The sequence below is a fragment of the Monodelphis domestica genome, chromosome 1, assembly GCF_027887165.1.
Source record: "Monodelphis domestica isolate mMonDom1 chromosome 1, mMonDom1.pri, whole genome shotgun sequence".
Lineage (NCBI taxonomy): Eukaryota > Metazoa > Chordata > Mammalia > Didelphimorphia > Didelphidae > Monodelphis > Monodelphis domestica.
In genome coordinates this window covers 517,960,354-517,984,787 of record NC_077227.1, presented here as the reverse complement: position 1 = coordinate 517,984,787, position 24,434 = coordinate 517,960,354, and the positions used below count along the sequence as shown (strand labels likewise).

General features: G+C 36.8%; 1 protein-coding gene across 8 annotated transcripts in view; it reads right to left on the bottom strand.

The window, feature by feature from the left end:
• BABAM2 (BRISC and BRCA1 A complex member 2) overlaps positions 1-24,434 on the bottom strand; it is a 604,603-nt gene that overhangs the window by 73,236 nt on the left and 506,933 nt on the right. The window contains exon 12 of one of the 8 annotated variants that reach the window (XR_001628762.2): positions 11,762-11,855. The exons of the other annotated variants lie outside the window; for them this stretch is intronic. The gene's annotated coding sequence lies outside the window, so the exon portion shown is untranslated. The remainder of the gene's footprint in view (positions 1-11,761; positions 11,856-24,434) is intronic. 8 annotated transcript variants of the gene reach the window in all.

The following is a 24,434-nucleotide window of genomic DNA, read 5'->3' as shown; positions in this document are numbered from 1 at the left end:
CTTGTGTTCCAGAGAATCAATGGCCTCATTTTTATAGTCTAAAGCTTTTTGGGTATGCATTAATATTAGAACAAATGCATTTAAAACTTATATTACTGCAAAATAAAAAAAAAATTTAAAGAAAAATCTCCTTAATACTGTTGACATGTGCTTGAAATACAAAAAGGAGAGAAAAAAATAAAACCCAGATACTATATTGCACATGCAAGGAAAAATAATAATAAAAAAGTTTTAAAAATAAAAAATATATAGATTAAAATCAATGACACACTGTCAGCCATATGTGAGTACAAATGATTTTCAGAATAAAACAGTAAGAGTAATTAATGCATATTCAAAGAAGTACCAAAGTCCCCCAAATTCACATTAGCCCAGTTAATTACAACAGCAAACAAACCCACTACCATATTTCACATAAGTTGCTGTATGACATAAAAAAAAAAAACCACTATGAACTGATGGATATTTGTCACAATTTTTATAGATGTAACAATTCTTCCAACCTTGGCAAATACAATTTTAAACAGAGTAAAACTTATTTGGGTCTAGAATATCATCAAGAAATCTAGATTGTACTGGTGGAAGTAAATTAAAATGAAGAGTTTTGCAGGGTTTTTTTTTTGGCTTCCTGCTACATAGAAAAACCTTGGTAGGAACATTTCTTTTTGTTTCTCTACCTTTAATACAATATTCTTTATAATCTACATATATAAATATAAAATATCATCCATTCAGAAACCACTAGTTATATAAAATTATTTCTGAAGAACCCTTAAAATTACAATTAAATTCTTAGCTTATTAAACTCTCTAAAGGTTGTATATAGCTTTTGATGAAGTCCATCCATCATCATTTATGTGACAATACACCAGGGCAACATGTCATCTTAGATGGATCTAGTAAAAATGGTTTGGGTAAGATGTTCAAGGGCTTACAATGATATTTTTGTTCTTCAGCACAGGCAAAGGTATGGATTAAAGATCAATTTAGGCAAATCATGTCTTAAAATGATTCAGTATAATAAGATATTGATTAAATTAAAACATAAACTTAAAAAAAATTAAACCTTAAATCAATCAGTAAATACAATAATATAAACAAATGAGAAGGTGCAGACAGGCAATGCAGTCAAAATTCTTTTTTTTTTACCAATCCCAATAGACTTGTTATATATTATAGGAGGAGAATAAACTCAAAATAGTTAGCAATAAACTTCCAGATCTCTTTTAAAGTTTCCTTCCCCATCCCCAGTATTTATCATTCATTTGCATCTCTTTTGTCAGAGCTTTGAAGTTTCTGATAGAAGCTCTGGGCAGAATCTCCACTCTGCATGTTAAGAGTATGTAAGACTTTTAGAACTTTGTCAAAATATTTCAGGTTGCTTTGTAGCATAAGCAGCCTAGCTTGTGGCATATTCTTGAGCAGAAGGAAATAAAGTGGGAAATCTCCAATGAAAATAAAAAGTCCCAGGAAAAAAATTAAGCAGATCCAAACTGCACTTTTCAGCTTTACCAACTCAAACTGTTGTTTCAGAGTTTAAAGCATGCTTTGCAATAGCATTTTTCCTAAAAGACACTGAATGGGGTTTGTTTACAAGGTAAACAGAAAGAAGCAAAACTTCTAGGGAAAACAATAGTGTATTTACATATGAGAGAAAAATAATTCTCCTTGGTGTTTGGGGTCAAGAGAAAGAAAGAAAAAAAAACAGGCTTATTCCCCCAAACTGACTTTAAATCTACTGATTTGGAACTAACTGCCCACCCTGTGAAAAACCTTTAGTAATAACCTTCTAAACTAGGAGTATAGGGTCAGCTTAAAAAAAAATCTGCTTGAAAACTAGAAGGGTTAGGGTTTCTTTACTCCAGGATGAAAAATGGCTAGGGCAGGCTGGAAAAAAACCACCTGGAGTGTGCAATGATGGTGCTAGTGGTGGGGAGAGGTAGCCAAAGGGATTGGGGAATCTCACCCTTCCAGGGGAAAAAACAACAACACATGGCTGGAGTATGGTAGGCAGGTCTGGTCATAGGCTGTTGGAGGGCTGGAGATTGGGCAGGTACAGCTCAGGCTGAATCAGATGCAGGCCGAGTGCAGTGGCCACTATGGTTCGAAAACAGGTGGGTGGGTAGGCAGGAGCGCAAGCTTGAAAAAATATATCTATTCTATCTTTAAAATATTTGAGAATTCTATCTCTTTGTGGTCAGCCAAAATGTGAATTTTTAAATTAATCATAAATAACTAAATATTATATTTTATAAAGTTTTATTATTAATAACTAAAGCAAAAGAACTGTCTGTATTCAGCCTGGTCACAGGTCAAAAAGAGAGAGGGAGGAGCCTCTCTCAAAAGAGAGAGAGCCTCAAAAAGAGAGAGAGCCATTAAAATACAATCACACAAAACAGGAGGACTCAGGAAAAGGGAATTTTGGGAAATACTAAGGGACTTCTGGGGGATGAAGTCCAAAGGCTCAAAATCTCCATTTATACATCATACAGCTTTCAGTTTCATTTATTCTGTTGTAGCTATTGTTTTCCTAGTTCTGCTTAACTTACTCTGCTTCAGTTAATACACTTTTATTTTGCTTTCATAAATTGCTCATTTACCATAAATTATGTTGCTGTGATATTCCAATGCATTCATATGCCAAAACTTATTTAGTTATTTCCCAAAGAATGGCTGTTTGCTTTCTTTCTAGCTTTTTACTACCACAAAAAGTGCTCCCAATATAGTTCAGTGTGTTATTTCTGTCTTTGATCTTGTTGGTGATTATGAATAGCAATGGAATTTCTAGGTCAAAGAGTATGGATATTTTATTCATTTTTAAGTATAGTTACAAATTGTTTTCTAGAATGGCTATATATTCACAATTCAACCAACAAGGTATTAGTATGGTATACTTGTCATTGCACAACTCTTCCAGTGGTCAGTATTGATTGGCCATTTATATCTTTTGTAAACTTTGCAAATCTGATGGATGTTACAGTGAAAACTTATAGATGTTTTGCACTTCTAATAGTAGGGGTGATCTGACATGATTAATAGCTTACAATTCTTTTGAAAACTGTTCACAAGATAGGCTTTTGCAGACAACTTTCTATAACAGATGACCTCTGTAATGAAAGAACTGAGAGGAATAGAGATATCTAGTTGTATTTGATTTAAAAAGCATTCAACTCAAAAGAAAATACAGTTCTGAAATCTTAAAAATATGCAAGAGAAAACAATGAATGCTAAATTCATTTTTCTTCTTTGTAGCAATTCTGATAAAAATGATTTGATTGGGGATAAAGTTAAGATTTTGCTAAAGTGAGAAATACTAGTTTTATAATAATACTTTAGTATGAAAAATATTATATTAACTATCTTTCAATTGCTTTTATTTTTGTTTAAAAAGTTTTATCTTTGTTATGAATGTAAAAGAAAGTAGGTGCCTAGACACATATTGATTTCTTATGTAGTCCATTACTGAAAATGGTGGTCCCTACTTGATATAATTTAAGTGTTTCTTGATGACTCTGTGTCGCTCATTATGTTTAGAAATTATTCTCTTGGACTTTAACATAATGTTGCCATTAGGAATTAGTGTGGCATACACATCTACTTGTCCCCACGTTGAATGGTACCAAACTGTCTACTTTTTGCCTTCATTCTGAATTTTAATTTTTTTAAAATTTTATAATATTTTATTTGATCATTTCCAAGTATTATTCATTAAAGACAAAGATCATTTTCTTTTCCTCCCCCTCACCCCCATCGCCGACGTGTGATTCCACTGGGTATTACATGTGTTCTTGATTCGAACCCATTGCTATGCTGTTAATATTTGCATTAGGGTTTCCTTTAGAGTCTCTCCTCTGTCATGTCCCCTCAACCGCTGTAGTCAGGCAGTTGCTTTTCCTCGGTGTTTCTACTCCCACAGTTTATCCTCTGCTTATGAATGGTGTTTTTTCTGCTGGATCCCTGCAGATTGTTCAGGGACATTACACCGCCACTAATGGAGAAGTCCATTACGTTCGATTATATCACAGTGTATTAGTTTCTGTGTACAATGTTCTCCTGGTTCTGCTCTTCTCACTCTGCATCACTTCCTGGAGGTCGTTCCAGTCTCTATGGAATTCCTCCACTTCATTATTCCTTTTAGCACAATAGTATTCCATCACCAACATATACCACAATTTGCTCAGCTATTCCCCAATTGATGGGCATCCCCTCGTTTTGCAGTTTTTGGCCACCACAAAAAGCGCACCTATGAATATTTTTGTACAAGTCTTTTTGTCCATTATCTCTCAGGGGTACAGACCCAGCAGTGCTATGGCTGGATCAAAGGGTAGATATTCTTTTGTCGCCCTTTGGGCATAGTTCCAAATTGCCCTCCAGAATGGTTGGATCAGTTCACAACACCACCAGCAGTGAATTAATGTCCCTACTTTGCCACATCCCCTCCAGCATTCATTACTTTCCTTTGCTATCATATTAGCCAATCTGCTTGGTGTGAAGTGATACCTCAGAGTTGTTTTGATTTGCATCTCTCTGATTATAAGAGATTTAGAACACTTCTTCATGTGCTTATTAATAGTTTTGATTTCTTTATCTGAGAACTGCCTATCCATGTCCCTTGCCCATTTATCAATTGGAGAATGGCTTGATTTTTTGTACAGTTGATTTAGCTCTTTATAAATTTGAGTAATTAAACCTTTGTCAGAGGTTTCTATGAAGATTTTTTCCCAGTTTGTTGTTTTCCTTCTGATTTTTTGTACTAAAGCTTTTTTATTTGATGAAGTCAAAATTATTTATTTTACATTTTGTGATTCTTTCTATGTCTTGCTTGGTTTTAAAGTCTTTGCCCTCCCAAAGGTCTGACATGTATACTATTCTGTGTTTACCCAATTTACTTATGGTTTCCTTCTTTATGTTTAAGTCATTCACCCATTTTGAATTTATCTTAGTGTAGGGTGTGAGGTGTTGATCCAAACCTAATCTCTCCCACACTGTCTTCCAGTTTTCCCAGCAGTTTTTATCGAGTAGTGGATTTTTGTCCCAAAAGCTGGGATCTTTGGGTTTATCGTATACTGTCTTGCTGAGGTCGCTTTCCTCCAGTCTATTCCACTGATCTTCCTTTCTGTCTCTTAGCCAGTACCAAATTGTTTTGATGACTGCTGCTTTGTAATATAGTTTAAGGTCTGGGACTGCAAGGCCCCCATCATATGTGTTTTTTTTTCATTATTTCCCTGGATATCCTTGATCTTTTGTTATTCCAGATGAATTTTGTTATGTTTTTTTCTAAATCAGTAAAGAAATATTTTGGGAGTTCAATGGGTATGGCACTAAATAGATAAATAAGTTTGGGTAGGATGGTCATTTTTATTATATTGGCTCGTCCTATCCATGAGCAGTTAATGTTTTTCCAATTGCTCAAGTCTAGTTTTAGTTGTGTGGAGAGTGTTTTGTCGTTGTGTTCATATAGTTCCTGTGTTTGTCTCGGGAGGTAGATTCCTAGGTGTTTTATTTTGTCTTAGGTGATTTTGATTGGGATTTCTCTTTCTAGTTCTTGTTAGTTAGTATACATAGATTGATATAAATGTAGTCCTTATAGAAGAGAGTTTGAGTAAAAGAAGAAGATAACGTTTTTCTCCTTTTCCCTTTCCTTCATATTTACCTTTTCAGGTATTCCATGCTCTTTGTTTTTCGGTGTCGAACTTTCCACAGAGCTCTCGTCTTTTCTTTACAAAAACTTGGACATCTTCTATTTTGTTGAATGCCCATACTTTCCCTTGGAAGTATATAGTCAGTTTTGCTGGATAGCTGATTCTTGGTTGAAGACCCAGCTCTCTTGCCTTTCTGAAGATCAAGTTCCATGCCTTACGATCATTTAGAGTAGAAATTGCAAGGTCTTGTGTGACCCTGATTGACATCCCTTTATATCTAAATTGTCTTTTTCTGGTTTCTTGTAGGATTTTTTCTTTTGTTTGAGAGCTTTGGAATTTGGCAATTACACATTCCTGGGAGTTGTCTTTTGGGGATTTAGTGTAGAGGATGTTCTGTGAGCTCCGTCAGTGGCTATATTGCCCCCTTGTTCTAGAATCTCTGGGCAATTTTCTTTGATTATATCTTGTATTACGATGTTGAGTTTGGTGTTTATTTCTGGCTTTTCTGGAAGTCCAATTATTCTTAAATTATCTCTTCTCCCTCTATTTTCCAAATCTGTCACCTTGTCAGTGAGATATTTTATGTTCTCTTCTAATTTCTTGGTCTTTTGGCTTTGCTGTATTAGTTCTTGCTTTAAAGCCTGGTTTTCCTTTTCAGTTGGGTCAAACTGGTTTTGTAGATGCGTGAATTTCTTTTGCATTATTTCCCATTTTTCCTCCCAGAAGGCTTCCATCTTTTTGATCATTTCTGATTCATATTCTTCATGGGTTTGTGGAGAGTTTCCATTTCCTTTGGAAGGTTTTGGAGCATTTGCTTGTGTTTCCTCTTCTATCTCCTCTGTGTTTTGTATTTTTGCTCCATAAAATGTGTCCAAAGTCACCCCCTTCTTCTTGTTTTTTTTTTTTTGAATTTTGGGTTTTTTGTGCTTCTGTGGAGTTTGCCATCATTATCTGAGTGGGGAGGATTAGCTTTTCTTATCTCTGTCTGGTGTTCAGGGGTTTTAGCCCTAGGCAGATTGTCCATTATATGGCTTGGTCCTTGTTTCTGTGCCTTAGCACTCTGAGGGGGGAGGGGCCTCGGCTTCCCGGAGCTCTGAGGGCTGGTGATAGGATTAACCTCAGACTGAGTATGCCCTCAGGCAAGGACCTTCAGTGAGACTCAGATGGAAGGATTTGGTCAGGGGGCTACAGGCTCCTCCTGTCTCTCTCTGTTTCCCTGCTGTCTGGGTGCCCCTGGGACTGGGTCAGGTTGTTTTCAGGATTTGGCCTTCAGCTCCAAAGCCCTTTTGCCAGCCCTGAGGGTTACTGTTGTTTCAGACGACCCTGCACTCTGAGGGGGGAGGTGCCGTGGCTTCCTGGAGCTCTGAGGGCTGGTGATAATATTAACCTCTGACTGAGTATGCCCTCAGGCAGCGACCTTCAGTGAGACCCAGATGGAAGGTTCTGGTCAGGGGGCTACAGGCTTCCCCCATCTCTCTCTGCCTCCCTGCTGTCTGGGTGCCCCCGTGACTGGCTCAGGTCGTTCTCAGGGGGAGGCCCTCAGAACAGCCGGCTCCCGAGGCACCCCTGCCTGTCCTGAGGTTCCTGCTGCTGCCTCGGACTCAGCACTCTGGGTTGGGGGGGATGGGTCCTGGAACCTTCCTTTTGCCTTCCCCTTAGATCCGAGTGATCTCAGGCTCCGACTCTTGGGGGGCCGTACCTTTTGATCCAGGTCCAGGAGGAGTGTTTCCAGGGTCTATTCTGCTGTTTGTTTTGAATTTCGATGCCCTAGGAGCATTTCGTTTGAGATCGGTAAGGAAGGGTTTCTGGAGCTCCGAACTTTAGCTTTCTCTAAGCTGCCATCTTGACCAGAAGTCTCTGTATTTTAATTTAAAATCCAAGAATTTTGATCTTTTTTTGGTGATTGTATTTTTATGAAAATCCAAGATTTTGATTTTGTTTGAGAAAATATATTCAATGAAGAAGCTTGCTAATTTCTATATCCAGAGAATGAACTGTTGCAGAAAGATGCCAGAAAACGTACACTACATTAAGAAGATCAAGAATGAACTTTGGATATGGTTGATTGAACTGAAGTTTGATTGAACATTTATTGTAAATGTACACATTTATGACAAAAGGGACTGCCCCTAATTTGGCTTTCTGTCAATGCGCCTAGCAAAACATTGGTTTTGCTTTCTTTTTTTTTTTCTATTCCTCCCTCACTACTCTAATTTCCTCTTAGAAAATTGAATATTGTATGAATCTGTAGTTAGAATTGTGTTTAGGACTACAAGATGATTATGTTAAATGATCAATGGGGAGACTAGTCTCCCAATGATCATCAGGGGGGATTGTGAATCTTAAAAATTCTCAGACCCTACTTCAGAACACTTGGTTAAGACCATTCCCCACTTTAAACAATGAAGGGACTTAGTCAGGAATGTGAGAGCTCTACTTCACCCATACTTAAGCATACTTTAGGGGAAGATAAAGTTGTAAACTCCTTACTGAACAATGAAAAGTACTCAACTCATACTTATAGTGAGGCAAAATCCCTTAAGCTAAGTCTATTTTTGGATCTAATACAAAAAGGTGCTAAGTACCTATGAAGGTCAGGCAACTTGCAAACTTGCAAGGGGCAAAGAGGTGTGAACTCACTCAGAAGTTTTAGTCTACCCAGAGAAGTTGAGAACTAAAGAAGGTGTGAATTAAGAATGGTCAGTCCTTTGGAAAACATCTACTGTGATTGGTAGATGTGAGAATTTAGGGGAGGTGACATAGGAGAAAATTCTCTTTAAAAGGAGCTCAAAAGAGGTCTCTGGGAGATTCAGCTTGCCAAAGCTGAATTGGAGCTAGTTGGAGTAGCGGGATCTCTCTGAACACTAGAATCTTGCTTGGGACAAATCTTGTGGTGAGTGGATTAAAGACTGACTGATCTCTCTTAGGGCTTGGGCCGAGGCTTGCCTAGGCTGGCCTGGGCTGGCCTACCCCTTTTCTCATTATTTCCTTTTACTCTCTCCCTTTCATTAATTCCTTAATTTGTATTAATTAAAATCTCCATAAAAACCCAGCTGACTTGGGTATATTTCATATTTGGGAATTTTTCCCTGGCGACCACTTTATATTTGACTTAACTCAAGGCAATATCTTGAAACCATATTTCAGCGGTCACAGTTTATACCAACCACTCTTTTAAATGTCACAGTTTATGACAACCACTCTTTTATTTGTAACAATTCTCGTTGTCAACCTGACTGTAGCAGGTTGATGAATTTCAATTGCTACTACTTATCTACTGGAGTACCTTAGATTATGCTTATTAGAATCATGTATTTTAAAAAAAAGCCTAAAAGACATCTTGAATAATGAACATGAATAGTGTGTGGCTTTTATGATTTTTGCTTTGGCTGCTCAGTGGCTTTAAAAACAAAAAACACTCTCTTTCTTGGTTTTCACTTGTACTCTGGATTTGTGAGACTGATAAATGAGATGGCTACTGTAATCTCAAAAAATGACTGTCCTTCTGTAGAAAGAAGAAAGTATAGTTGTGTCTATTAAATGTAGAAAAGATCAGTAGGCCAATTTCTCGTTTGACAAAGAAACTCAGAGAGGTGATGTGACCTATCTAATATTATGCAGTTTAGTGGTGTTGGAATCAGAAGACTCCTTCCCTGCCTTTCTGGCTAGTGTTCTTTATATCACAATTTGTAGCAGAGAGGGGGGAAAAATCAGTGGAAAAGAGAATAATGGATAATTTGCTACTTTTATAGCTTGACTGAAGCCTAGTTCTCCATGAACCCAAACAAAAATCTCTAATGGGCATCAAACGAGTTTCTCTCTTTAGAAGAAGTTACATTTCTAGGATAAAGTTGTTTAGCACACTAGTAATCTGAATGGACTGTCTTCTTGGCAGATCTGTCCCTGTGTCCCTCAGGAGCAGATGGCCAGAGGTCAAAACCAAGCAGTTTCCTTTGCCACTAATAATAGTTCAGAAAGATTGGGGAGAATCAACTGAAATATAAACCACACTCTGTTTAAATAGGTAGAGACAACTGTCAGCTCAGGAAAATTTATTCACTTGGTCTTTTAGGGAAGAGTAGAGCTAAAATTTTGGAATAAGGTAATATGGTAATGAGGTCATATCTATAATGATAAATAGTTGCCTATCTTTATATAGTTAAAAGTACTTTTTATCTGCAATGCTGGCTGACTTCTACAACAGAGTTAGGTAGTGTAAACAGAACTCCTTATAAGAGGAGGAATCTGATGCTCAGAAAAGGTTACGGGATTCCTCCAAAGTCTCATTGTTGGTATTTGAGTCAAGTCTTTAAGTTCTATGACTGAGTTCAGCATTCATTCCACTGTGCTACATTGCCTCGCACCTACCAGTGACTGAATTTTCAAAAGTTCTGTATTTTTTGCTCTTCTTTTTTAAAGACCTCTAGGTCATAACTCTTCACTTTCTTAAGTTCAACTAATCAGTGTCTCAGAATCACAGCAGTCATCTAATACAAGGAATACCAGAAAAGGAAGTCCTTCTATAAATTATCTGACAAGTGGTTATCCAGCCTTTGATTAAAAATCTACTTTTGGGCAGCTCTAATAGTAAGGGAAGTTTTCCTTACTATCAAACCCAAATTTGCCTGTTTGTAACTTCCATCTAATTCTGCCATATGGGGTCAAATGGAACAGAAAAGGAAAACATTTCTTTCAAATACTGTAAGTAGTTATCATGCCCCTCTTCCCTACTGTCCCAGGGTTCCGTTCTTTAGTTCCCTCAACTAATTCTCAGTGGGCATAATCTTAAAGCCATGTCCCATATGGTTTCCCTCTTCTGGGGTCTTTTAGTTTTATCAATGTTCTTCATCAAATGTGTCTACAACGTCATCCATTATTCCAGATGTAATTTACCAGGGAAGAGTAGGGTAGGATTATTCATCACCTCTATTCCTGGAAGCCATTTTTCTCTTAATGCAATCTTGATTATATTAGCTCTTTTTGGGCTGCTGTATCACACTGTTGACTCATACTGAGCTAGCTGTTAACTAAAACCTCCTCTCTTTTTTTAAAAAAAAAAGTCTTACCTTCTGTCTTAGAATCAATATTGTGTATTGACTCCATGGCAGAAGAGTGGGAAGGATTAGGCAATGGGGGTTAAGTGACTTGCCCAGGGTCATACAGAGAGGCAGTATCTGAGGCAAGATATGACCAAGGACCTCTCATCTCTTAATCCATGGAGCCAGCTAGATGGTTCCTCCATATTTCTTTCAAACTGTTATCACTTGTTTATCTCATGTTTGTAAAGTTGGTCCATCTCTTAAATTTACACTTTTAGTATTTACTTCTCATCCACGTATCTCTCTAGTATCTCTTCTAATTACCTGTAGGGCATCATACATTAAGAGCTGGAAAGGATGTTAAAACTCATCTAATCCTATCCTCATTTTATAAATGAGGAAACTAAGAATCTAGAAAAGTTAGTTAAGTGACTTGCCTAAGGTCACACAGATAGTAAGTGGTAAAGCTGGATTTTAACTTAGGTCTTCTGGTTACAGATAGTTTTTTGTTTTATTTTTCACAGTCACTTACTATTTACATCATCATTAGGTTACTATGCTATCAATGCAACTCATCATAGATAACACTGACACCATTTCTTGTTCAGCAATTCCCAAACAAACTCTTCTCCAGTTCCCCATTTCTGTTAGTGGCAGTACCATTTCCTGTGCCTATCTCTGAAAATGTCATTACACTGAGTTATATGAGATTTCAAGACAAGTCTCCCAGTATAGGTTCACAAATCTATTATTCTTATGAGATATTATAGCTTTGCCTCAAGTAGCTGTTACCAAAAGATTGATGGTACAATATTGAGAGTTTAGTAACAGCAATTAGACTTCTTTAGTTTAGCTGAGGAGAACAAGGATATATCATGTATCTACTCAAATGAATCTGAATAGCTAGGCCTCCTCTTTGCATTATTGCTCTTGCCCTCTCTGGGCAAGCTTCTGGAAGCCAAGGCTTCTAGAAATGAAGATTAGCATGAATATCAAGAAAGGCCTGCTTTCTTGATGGACTGCTTAATTCCACAGATGACTGAGGGAAAATAACTCAATTACTTGGACACTTTGATTTACCTTTGAGACTTCTTTGTGACAGCCATATGCTGGAATTTATCTGATAAAAGAATTAAGCCTGGGTGCTGGAGAGCTCATTGCAGTGGAGTCACCCCTGAATTGGGAAGCAGAGGGACAAAGATAAGTTTTCTGTCAGGGGTAACCATGCTTCTGGGTTGATAGGTATCACTGGAATGGCAATAAGTAAATGTGGCTGTCCTACTACCAATCACAAAGAGGTTCTCTAAAAGATCACAGATGATAAATCATTGCACTAAAAGCATCTCATTGGCGAACATTACAAAGGCATATTTAGCTTTGGTATGCAATTTCCTTGCTACTTAAAGTAAAGAGTGCATCTGAATTGAATACGAGTGCTATTTTCAAACAGGAGCTGAGTCATAGGTACCTCAGTGCTGTGTCTGCAGACAAAAGTAGATGATTCATGTCTGTAAAATTCTGAGAGAAAGTACCAACGAACCCCATGCTTAGTCATCTTTTACATGGATGCTGGGTTCATGAGCTCTGTAAACTATAATAAGGGATCTAGCCTTTTACCATCTCTTTATTCCTTTTCAAACACTACAAATTTCATCTCTAAAAATAACTTCATCTACGTAAATGAGTCACTTCACCTAACAAGCTTCCACAAGTGATCTGATTAAATTGTAATATTTACTTGTGAAAGTACAAATTTTGCTGTCATATTAGCCTTGGCTTTTGTGACCAGCATCTGCAAAAGGTGGGGGAGGGAGGAGTGTTCTTTAAAATATTTGGGGGGGGGTGTGGTTTTACTTCATTTTTCCCTTAAAGGATAGTAATTCCTTTGAAAGTTTTCCATTGGTTCAGAAAAAATAAAGCTCTAAAAGATTAGTTAATCATTCTGCAATTTTCTTGTTGGAGTGTGGTTGGGGTGCTTGTTTTGGTATTGCAAGAAATGTCAGCAATTTAATATAGTAAGGGCCAGTCTTGGAGTCTGACACATTTTTGATAAATGAAGACTAAAAAAATCAGTCACATATAATTGAATGTGTATTTAATCTAACTGTATCACTATTGCCATTTTCATGTCTTGTAAATACTCTGAATGTGAACTGAGGTAGAACAGGCTGTAGCTCACAGACTACATACTTTTGGAAGTTACACAATATTGTTTAAACATCAAAAGTATTATAGTAGCATTGCTGAAGTAAAATATTATAAGAGTTAGTTTCAAAATAGATGTTTATACTTAAGCATCTGTCTGAAAGTACTGGAAGGATTTCTTGCCTATTTGGTCAGGAATGGAATTATTGACACATCTTATGTCTAAAAATAATCTTCCACAACTGTTTTTTTTTTCCTTTCTTTAGCAGATCATACTGCTGAGGCTCATTAGAATGATTATCTGAACAATATTTCCCAGCATACAGTGATGTTTTAGAATAAAATGATACCAATTGCTCAGTCTAAGCCCTGAGAATTTGTTAAAAACTCTCCTTGATTTAGTTATCAGGCAGATTCAACCACTAAAACACTATGCTCATTTGGATCTGTTAACTCATCAATTTGTGTGTTCCTTCCACAGGTGAAGATCACCGATCCATGTAAACCCATGTAACCATTCTATGTAAGGCTTTTTCCATGTTCTCCCAACAGTTTGCTATAGTGGGTCCACACAACAAATTGTGAGATTTTCCTTACCATGTGATAATATCATTTGAGTATCAGTGCAACACCATGGCTCTACCTGTCACTCTTCTTTTTGACATATAATCAGTCCATGTTCTTTTTCTGACATACAATTCCTTAACAATGTTTTTTACTCTTTTTGAGAGTTCCTTGTTTGTTACTGTTTGCTCACATTATCATGTGTCTCTTCCCATAGCCCTCTGTGATATATTTTTCATTCTATAGGAACCGCTTGAAGTTCCTATATAATTTACTCATGGGTGGTGACCTGAGAAGGAGAATGGAAACTAGAGGAAAATGGATGAATAGATAATGGTGATAGAGGGAGAGATGCAGGAATAAAGATTCAGAGACAACAAGTTAAAACATGAGTCGCGAGCTTTGTCAATATCTCTCTTGAGCAAGATAACAAGTGGAGAAATTATAAGTATGTGAAACAAGAGAATATGAGGGGAGCTGAGATCTCCGGGATACCTCCCATGGGCCAGAGAGCTGAAAGATTAATGGGAGATATGTGGGGCAACTGTGTTGCGCAAATCAAGCAGACATGAGGAGCAATATAGGCAAGACCAAGAGATGTAAGATCAAGAGGTGCAAGAGGCAAGAGCAAGAGCAAGCGCAAGAGAGGCAAGGCAAGAGATGCAAGAGAGAGGCTCACACATGTTCCTCAACTTTTATTGGAGATTTTAGGAATGTAAAGTGGGAGTCGATTAATGAATACGTGACATGACATAGGTTTTAATATTGGTTGATTTGACAATCATGAAATCAAAGAGGAGGAGATTAATCCAACATGCGCTTTGTAAAGGAATGTGGTCCCACAAGGCGAGAGCTAGGACACTGTGGCCAGCAACACCCTGCCCAGGAATTTGCTTGTCCTTTGCACAGTCACTTTCCATACAATGATCATTAAGTGATCTGACCATGAGTCTGGTAAATGAATACACAGGATACAATATCAATACATCAATCATACTTCCAAGATGCTAACATGCTTAGTATGCTACACATTCAATGGAGATAATGGTGTTCTTGAAGCCATATGGAAGCCATATCTTGTAGCCACATAACAATAGCACTAAAATGTTAGTGTTGAAAAGATGGTTTTTTTCTTTTTTTGGAAGCATGAAGGTTAATAAAAGCGCTTTGCAACTTCCCACCAACAATCCAATCATTCTCCTCGACATTCTCTCTCTCTCTCTCTCTCTCTCTCTCTCTCTCTCTCTCTCTCTCTCTCTCTCTCTCTCTCTCTCTCTCTGTCAGTCCTATAGGGGATCTATCCAAATATATGTTGAAATTTGAACAAAAGTCACTTTATTCACTTTGTCTTTCCTGTATGAATGGATTCATAGGTTTCCCCAAGATCTAGATCTTGAGCTCTAATCCTTTATCTGAACTTTAGATCTGCATTTCTAGTTGCCTTCAAAAAGATCCCTGTCTGGATGTTTCACTGGTCATGAACACAACAAATCCAAAGACTATGCTTATTACTTATATCTCTAAGCCTGTATCTCCTTTTGATTTCACTATTTCTCTCACCATTTCCAACCAGTTTCAGATTGTGAAACCTTGGGGCTTTCACTCAGAATCACAAGGCACCTCAGGGGTGAGCCAGTCTAGCCCATATGCTCAAAAGAATCTAAATTATAACAGACAACAAGGGAATATTCAGTTTCTCATTGACAGTTGCTGATGAAGAGATATCTACTTCCTCATTACGTAGCTCATTTCATTTACTGATAACACTGTTAAGAAGTTTTTCCTGGTATAAAAACCAAATTTACTTCTTTGTAATTTATCCACTCTTCCAGGGGGAACCCAGAATTACAAATCTAAATTCTCTACCATATGGAAGGCCTTCAAATAATTGAACACAGCTATAATATCTCCGAAAGTCTTCTTTTCTCCAGGCTACACGTCTCCAGTTCCCTCAGTCAACTTTGTTAAGGCAGGATTTCAAAGTTGATGGCTTTTTTTTTTTTTAACTATTCTGGCTGCCCTCTATGGGACAGTATCCAGTGCACTGGCATTTTCTCTAAAATGTGTCATTCAGATTGAAAACAATACTCTAGTTATGGTTTAATGAAGGCAGAACTGACAAGGACTATTATATATCCCTACTCTTAAAAGTTATGCCTTCCTTCATACAAGTGAAGAGTGCATTTGCTTTTTCTTTGGCTACTACAGAGCTTAAAATCCAAGATCTTTTTCAAACAAACAAATTACCATGGCTCCCTAACTTTGTATTTATGACATTAATTTTTGCCCCATGTTTTAGATGTTATACTATCTCCTAATTATGATGGCAATAGATTCAATCTAATTTTCTAACTCATCAGAAACTTTTTAGATCTTGACTATCAAAATTTGCACATTTGCTTGTTGGCTATGCCTTTATTCATCACCTCCTCCTTGACACTCCCTTCTCTCTAGGTTTTCTGGATACCATTCTCTTCTGGTTCTCCTCTGACTGCTCTTTCTTAGTCTCCTTTGCTGGTTCCTCATCCAAATCACCTTCTCTAACTGTGAGTGTCATGCAGAGTTCTGTCCTGAGCCTTCTTCACTTCTATGCTGCTTCACTTAGTGATCTCATTTGCTCTTATGGATTTGATTATTATCTCTATGCTGATAATTCTTAAATCTACCTTTCTTGCCCAATCTTTCTGCTTACCTCCAGTCTTGCATTTCCAACTGCTTTTCAGACATTTTGATCAATAGACATCTTAAACTAAACATGTCTAAAACTAAATTCATTATCTTTCTAAATACTTCCCTGTCAAATTTCCCCATTAGTGTCACAGGCACCACCATTATAATTTAGATGCATACCTCATCTCCTAACTCTCTGCCCTCATCTCTAATATGTTGCCAAGGCCTACTGATTCACTTTGGCAACATCTTTCCAAAACATCCCCTTTTCTCCTCTGGCACTACCACCATTCTAGTGTGGGTCCTTATCACCGCACACTTGGGTTATTGCAATAGCTTGCTAGTAGATTTGTCAGCCTCAAATCTCTTCCCACTCTAATCCAGGCTCCATCTAGTCACCAAAATGGATTTCCTAAACCATAGGTCTGGCCACATCAAAACTCCCCTCAGCCTTAACTTAATAAACCTCATTGGTAGCCTATTACTTCTAGGAACAAATAAAAATAAAATCCTCTGTTTGACATTCAAAATCTTTCATTGCCCCACTACCTTTCTAGTCTTCTTATACCTTTCTACCACTACATAATCTTAGATCCAGCGGCACTGGGCCTCCTTGTGATCCTTTGAACAAGATACTCTATATTTCTTGGCTCTAGGAATTTTCTCTGACTGTCCAGCATGCCTGGAATGCCCTCCCTCTTCATCTCTTCTTCCTGATTTTCCTGGTTTTCTTTAGGTCACAACTAAAATCCAATCTTCAGGAAATTTTTGCAGTCCCTCTTAATTCTAGTGCCTTTCTTCTCTTTTTTACTTCCTATTTATTCTGTGTATAGCTTATTTGTTTAAAAGTATGTTTATTAACTGACTAAAACACATTATAAATACTAATTCGTTTGTTCCTCAGAACAATGAGAGAGGCTATTATCTCTATTTTACAGATGAGGAAAAGTCAGTTAAGTGATTAAATTGGGTTCACATAGCCGGTAAGTGAATAAGGCTGGATTTGTACTCAGGTCTTCCTGACTCTAGTCCTAGTGCTCACTTTATTGGATCACCCATCTGCATGATAGCCTACTTGTTTCTTTCTTTAAAAAAAAAATCACAAGTACTGGGGCAAAAGCTCACTTTTCAGCAAAAAGTGTTTGGAAGAGTGGAAAACAGCTGGTAGAAACTAGGTACAGAACATCTCACACTATATATCAAGACAGGCTCCACATTTAGACATGAAGAGTGTCATCATAAACAAATTAGAAGAACATGGCATTACCTTTCAGATCTATTGATAGGGGAAGAATTCATGACCAAACAAGAGACAGAGGGGTAACAAAGGAGGTAAAATAGATAATTTTCATTACCTAAAATTTAGGTTTTTGCTCAAAGCCAATGTGCTTAAATTAGAAACAAGAAATTAGGAGAGAAGACCTTAAGGATCAAGTTTGTCTTATGAAGGTCTCATTTCAATTGATCAAGCAATAAACATTTACTAAGGGACCATGTCTATTATGTGCTAGGTAAGGCACTGTGCTGAATACTGAGGATGCAAAAAAAAAAGGCAAAAGACTAGCCCTGTCTTCAAACAGCTCACAATCTAATGGGGGAGACAGCATGCAAATATATATATTTTATTTTTTTTTATCCTAAATGTAACTTCAATGTACAATGTAGTTTCAAGCTACATTTAGTATAAAAAGGAAATAATGGAGGGAAGGCAATGCAATTAAGAGGGGCTGGGGAAGATGGGATATTATTTGGGACTTAAAGGAAGCCAAGGAGGTTAATAGTCAGAGCACAGCAGGGAGAGCATTCCAGGCACAGGGGATAGCTTGGGGAAATGCCTAAAGTCAAGAAATGAGAATGTATTGTTCACTGAACAGCCAGGAAAAAATGGCAAAGAATAAGGTTTAAGAAGACTGGAAAGGTAGGAAGGGGGCTAGGTTATAAAGGGCTTTGAATGTCAAATTGAGTATTGAATTTCTAAGATACATAGGGAATTGTTTTAATTAATAAGAATAAGAGCCATTAAAGAATTGATAAAGTGTCAAAAGCAGTTTTCAGAAGAAGAAAATCAAAGCTATCAAAAGTCATATAAAAGGCTCTAAATCATTTAATAATTAGAGAAATGCAAATTAAAACAGTTCTGGCTTATTACCCCATATTCATCATATTGGAAAAAAACTTACAAAAATGGAAAATGACAAATGCTGGAGGGGCAGTGAGAAAATAAGCATATTAATTCCACGTTGAAAGAACTTGTTCAGCCATTCTGGAAAGCAATTTGGAACTATGCCCAAAAAGCTATTAAACTGCATATTCTTTGACCTAAAAATAATGTTATGTCTATATCCCAAAGAGATAATATGAGGAAAAAGACCCATATTACTTTATAGCAACTCTTTTTGTGTTACAACTAGAAACTGAAGGAATGCCCAATAATTGGGGAATGGCTGAACAAGCTATAGTATATGAATGTAATGGAATACTATTGTGCTATAAGAAATGGTGAAGGATTAGTTTCAGAGAAATCTGGGAAGACTGTTATGAACTGATGCAAGGAGAAGTTAGTAGAACAATTGATATAATAACAATGTTGTAAAGACTTCAGAAAACTTAGGAAGTATGATAAAAAAATGACCAACTCCAATTTTAGAAAACTCATAATGAAATATGCTAATAACCACCTTCAGATTAGGATAATGGACTCAGTATAGAATAACATGCACACATACCTGCACATGTGAGAATACACATTTGGACAAACTCAATGCAGGAATTTGTTTTGTTTGAACATAAATGTTTTTAAATGGTGTGTGTGTGTGTGTGTGTGTGTGTGTGTGTGTGTGTGTGTGTGTGTGTGTGTGTGTGGGCGCGTGCTTTCCTAATTGGGTGTGTGTGAGAAGAAGATGAATAACTGAGAATAAATACCAAACTGAAAATAAGTGGGAATTAAAAAAAAAACAACCAACCAACCATGTGTCAGATATTACTCCAGGTGCTGAGGATAGAAAGGATGAAACAGTTTCCATTCATAAGGAGCTTAATTCTAATGGCAAGACAACATGCATAAACATATGGCATAATATAAAAAGAAAGTAGTAAAACAGGAAACAATTTGAGTTTGAGAGGAAGAACACTAGTTGTTTGAATCAACAAAGGCTCATGCAGAAGAAAGTGCTTGAGCTGGATCTTAAAAGAATGCGACTCTATAAGGAAGAAAATGTTAGTCATATGGAACAAATAGTACAAGGCAAGAAAGTAGGAGATGGATTATCATATGTGAGGAACAGAGAGATGGCCAGCTGGCTAGATCACAAGAGTAGAAAAGGAAGTGTGATGCCTAGTAACTCTGGAAAGAAAGGTTAGAGGGAATGGCTAAAAGGTGAGAGGGGAACATGGTACATATGGCAGTACAGCATTGTGATGACTGGGAAGTCACATGGTAAGGCTGAAATTGGGCAAGATAAAGGTGGATGATAACCAATTAGAGTCCAGGGTCAGAAGGATGGGAAATTAAAACTTTCCATAGGAGGTAAAAACTAGATTTGCAGTATGGAGATGGCTAGGAAAGTGACAGAAGTCATTAGCAATCCACATCAGCAATACAATCAATTAATTAATGTGCTTCATCTCTCAGCCATATCACATCTTTCTGGGAATTATCTACATAGGCATGATTTCACAAACTATTCCAGAACAGTCTACATTTTATCATGAAAGGTATAGCAAATACAAGATCTTTAGAGTCTAAGTGACTTCTCTGGGATAACAAAAGTTACTCTGTGGCAAAGTGGGATTAGAACTGGTGCCATTCTAGTGCTCTACACCATGATCCAAGCTAGAGACTAAATTTTAAATATTTTCTTTCTTTTGAAAAGGAGTTCCTTCCAACACTAAAAGATAATAGAACTCAGATCAAGAATAATGTAGTACTGATTCTAGAAGACTAATATTGGAATATCCGTCTTAAAGAGATGTGGTCTAGGGTGTATAATATTAAAGACAACTTAGTGGATACATTTTTTGCTTCATAAGTGTTTTGTTGTTATATGAATGGGTATTACTTAGAAGTCTGTATATGAAAAGGGATGCCTGGTCAATCAATGTTGTATAAAAAACAAAATGTATGAATAAAATATTTTTTAAAAAAGGAAAAAAAGAGTCTCTTGGCTTACTAAAAGGGCCCAGGTTTGTTTATAATTGTTACTAAGTTTCTGTTAATACCTCTAGCCTTTATTTTATGGTCTCTGGTACCTATAAATCTAGACCAGGGTAGGTAAAGTAAGGGCCTTGTTGTTAAATAAAATCTCCGCCAGGAAGATAAATATATAAATGGGAGTGGCCACATTTTATTTTCTACTGCCACCTAAGTTTTAACAGAAGCTTAATAGTCAATTTACAAAGGTCTTAATATTTGAAGTAAAGAGTAAGCTTGGCAGAGCACAAACCACTCCTCAGTCATTTATTTCCTAAATAAATTGTATGGTGAGTTCCAGACTATGGCTTCTGGGATAAACCTTCTGAATGCCTATAATCTGTTCAGATTGTTATCTCTGGCCAGTGTGATTGAATTCTGATAGGTCAGTCCATTTCCTTGGAAAGGTGGTGCGTATCTCACACCATGCCTCACCAGGGAGGCACAAAGTACATATAGTACATATAGCCTCTGGAGGGTGGAGCTTGGAAAGACAGAGTGCTTTGATGTTAAGAAAAAAAGAAGAGCAGAACAGGAACACATTTGTGATTGAATAGTAACAGCTGGAATATGAGGGATAGACTAGATATCTCAATTGCTGAGATTGATCCCAATCTGAAACAAAAATGACTTCAATGGTTAATAGGGAATGTGGTTTTTTTGGATCCTATGATATTATTATATTGCAATTACTTTATCCTTTGCCCGTCTTTTTAAGGATGAGATACTTAAAGGGATAGTAATTAATAACTGAATCAGAGCACCAGAATGAAGATAGCCTTGGACTCATGCTCTGCCACTAATTGTTTAAACCGGTATAATAATTAAAATTAAATTAAGAGGCTACTAGCATTTTTAGTAGCTTTATTACATCAAAGTAGTGATAGTAAAGAAAGGGAAATGTAGGAGAGAGGTAGAGAGGTGCCTAGCCTACCACTCTATGTGCTGTTCTGATGGAATGAAGCTCACCATTGATAGAGGTTCCCTCAGGTTCCAATCATTACCCAGAAGAGAGCGAGAGTGAGTCCAGAACCTTGGTCTCACCTTTCTCCACTCACTAGCTTTCCCACATTACATCTCAGGAACCAATCATAGTTCCTTAATTTGTCTGGTACCACCCAGGGGGGCAGTGCCTGTGGGATCAGTTTCCTATCTTGTTTCAACATCCTTTCTCCAAGGGCCTGTCTATCCCTGTACATCTCAATATTAAACAACATCGAGGTTGATGATTGATTACATCAAAACAAAGCAACATAATGGAGGGAGGAGTTCCCTTGCTACAATCCCCCCTGTGATTCTATTGGGAGACGAGCATGTTGAAATCTCCCCAGTTGAGGGTTTTAGAAGATTAACATGCCTAGTCTCCCCATTGAATCATTTCAAACAACCAGTTTATACCTCTAAAGTGTCTCTTACTAGAGGTATATAGAAAATATAGTACTCTACCTAGAGGGAATTACAATAATTTGGGGATGAGATGGAAATAAAAGAGAAAGAGAACAAAAACAATGATTGATAGATGCATTGACAAAATACCAATTAGGGGGCATTCCCCTTTGGCATAAGAGTTTACATTCTGAATAAATGATATGTTCAACTCCCTTCAGTTCAGTTCATTATATCCCAAAGTTCACTCTGGGTCTTTTAATGCAGTGTGTAGTTTCTGTAGGCTTCCTTAATATACTACCTTTTCCAAAAGATCTGTTTTATTGATTCAGGTGTTGGCAAGTTTCTTTTTCTGAAATTTCTCTAGATTTCAAACCTTGCATTTCAGGATAATTATACAATCCCCACTAAGGAGTGTGTTGACCAACACCAGAATCACCCCAGGATACATGGCTGAATTATAGGTATATAACTCCTTCCCCCATTATGTTGCTTTGTTTTGATGTAATTAATCAGAGATTGGAACCTGGAGGTTGATGGTCAATTACATCAAAACAAAGCAACATAATGGGGGAAAGAATTCTGTTCCTACACTGGTATATCACCAATCCTTTCTGAGACTCCTTACTTTCGGTATATCATACTTAGCTTACTGAGTGGTTTTAGATATTGCTATAAGGATCAAATAAAACAATGTGTATGAAAGCACAATGAAACCTGCAGAACAGGAGTTCTTAACCCCCTTTTGTGTCATGAACACCTTTTGGCAGATTGGTAAAGCTGATGGTCCCCTTCTCAGAATAATGTGTTTTTAAAAAAGAAATTCTTCAATATATTAAATTTCAGTTAGAGGTTGATGAAACAAATTTTTTTAATGTCCAAATGTAGGAACTCTATGAAATCAACAAATGAACTCCTTGGGACTCTGTGGACTCCAAGTAAACAATCATTGCTGTAAAGTGTTGTGTTCAGATGTACAGTACTTTCTATTACCTGTTGACTGATTTTGTATTTACTTATACATATTGCATCCTTCAGAAGAATGTCATCTCCATAAGGATAGGAATTGTTTTATTGTCTTCATATCACCTATAATGAACAAAGTATCTTATAGGTCTTTAGTGGCTATTTGTTGAATTGAATGCTTATTGTGAAATTAGGCATATATTTTTGGTGTTGTTCAGTCTTTCAGTTGTGTCTGACTCTGTGATCTCATGGATTGTAATAGCAAACTGGGCCTTCTATAATTCAGTATTAACTGAAATCTGTCTAAGCTCACATTTGTGGCTTTCATCATACAATGTATCCATCTCATTCTCTGCTGTCCTCTCTTTTGCATTCAATCTTTTCCAAAATCAGGTTCTTTTCTTTTCATTATATAGCCAAAGTATTTAAGCTTTGGTTTCAGTACTTGACTTTACATTGAACAGTCTGAATTGATTTCTTTAAGCATTGACCAATGATTTGATCTCTTTGCTGTTCAAAGAAATTGCTGTTCAAGAATTGATTCTGTGGTGCTCTGCTTTCCTCATACTTCAGTTTTCATAGCCATATACTGCTACTGAAAAAAATATAGTTTTGATTATATGGGTCATAGTTTTGCTTCCAAAGAGTAAGTGCCTTTTAATTTCATGACGGTAGTCATTGTCTCCAGTGATCTTCATGCCCAAGAATATAAAATCTGACACTGCTTTCATTTCTTTTCTCTTTATTTGCCAGGAAGTGATGGGCCCAGTTGCCAAGATCTTGGTTTGCTTTTGTTTGTTTTTGTTTTTAATATTAAATACATTCTTCTTTTTTACCCTCATTGAAAGACTTCTTAATTTTTTACTGTATGCCAACAGAGTGGTGCATCAATATGTCTGAGATTGTTGATATTTCTCCTAGCAACCTTAATTCTGTTTTTGATTCATCCAGTTTAATATTTTGCATATTATACTCTAGATATAAATTAAACAAATAAGGTGACAATATACAGCTTCCTTGTACTCATATTCCAGTTTTAAACTGATCAGTTATTCCATGTTCAGTTCACTAGCTGTATACTACTTGCCCTCTGTCATCACAGAATTCTGGCCATCCTGCTCCAAAAGCTGCAAAATGACAGTATAAATGGTCATATTCTGACCAATTATACAGAGTACTCATTTTCCTCAGCCACTTTTAACAAAACCAGGCAAGGAGATTGAATTAATATTGATATTGATAAGGGAAAATGAAAACAGCCGAGTCATCTACTTAAATGTTACCCTTTGTTGACTTCTAAAAAGTAATAAGGATTTGCTTCTTAACTGTACCAAATGCACAGTTTGAACTTTTTCTTCTTAATCTTTCTTCTAAAAGGCTACTTTATTTATAAGAGGAAAAGCAAGATCTAACCAAGGATCTAGATAAGATGGGTGAATAATGTAAAGAGAATTGTTGATAGAATGAATGGGTATTAGAAAACCACAGAAGATATGGAATAAAGGCCTAACCACAATTGCTAAAAGGATATTAAGGGAATCTGTTTAATGGCCAGGAATGAAGAGAAACTACAGGACAATCTTTTTATAACATGGTATATTGAGTTTATAGATAATCTGTGGTGAATAAGATTAACTTAGTTTAGAGAGGAGAGGATTGAACCAGAGGAAGTAACAGAGGAGAAAGGAGGAAGGGAGGCTAGGAATGGACTGCTGCTTTTGGGAACTGGGCAAAAAGAATATGCTGGCTTTTCTTTTCCTCCCATTTCTAATCTCTTTCCTACCTCTTGTGTTCATGATCTCCTCATTAATTCTCTTTCTCTTCCCAACTAAT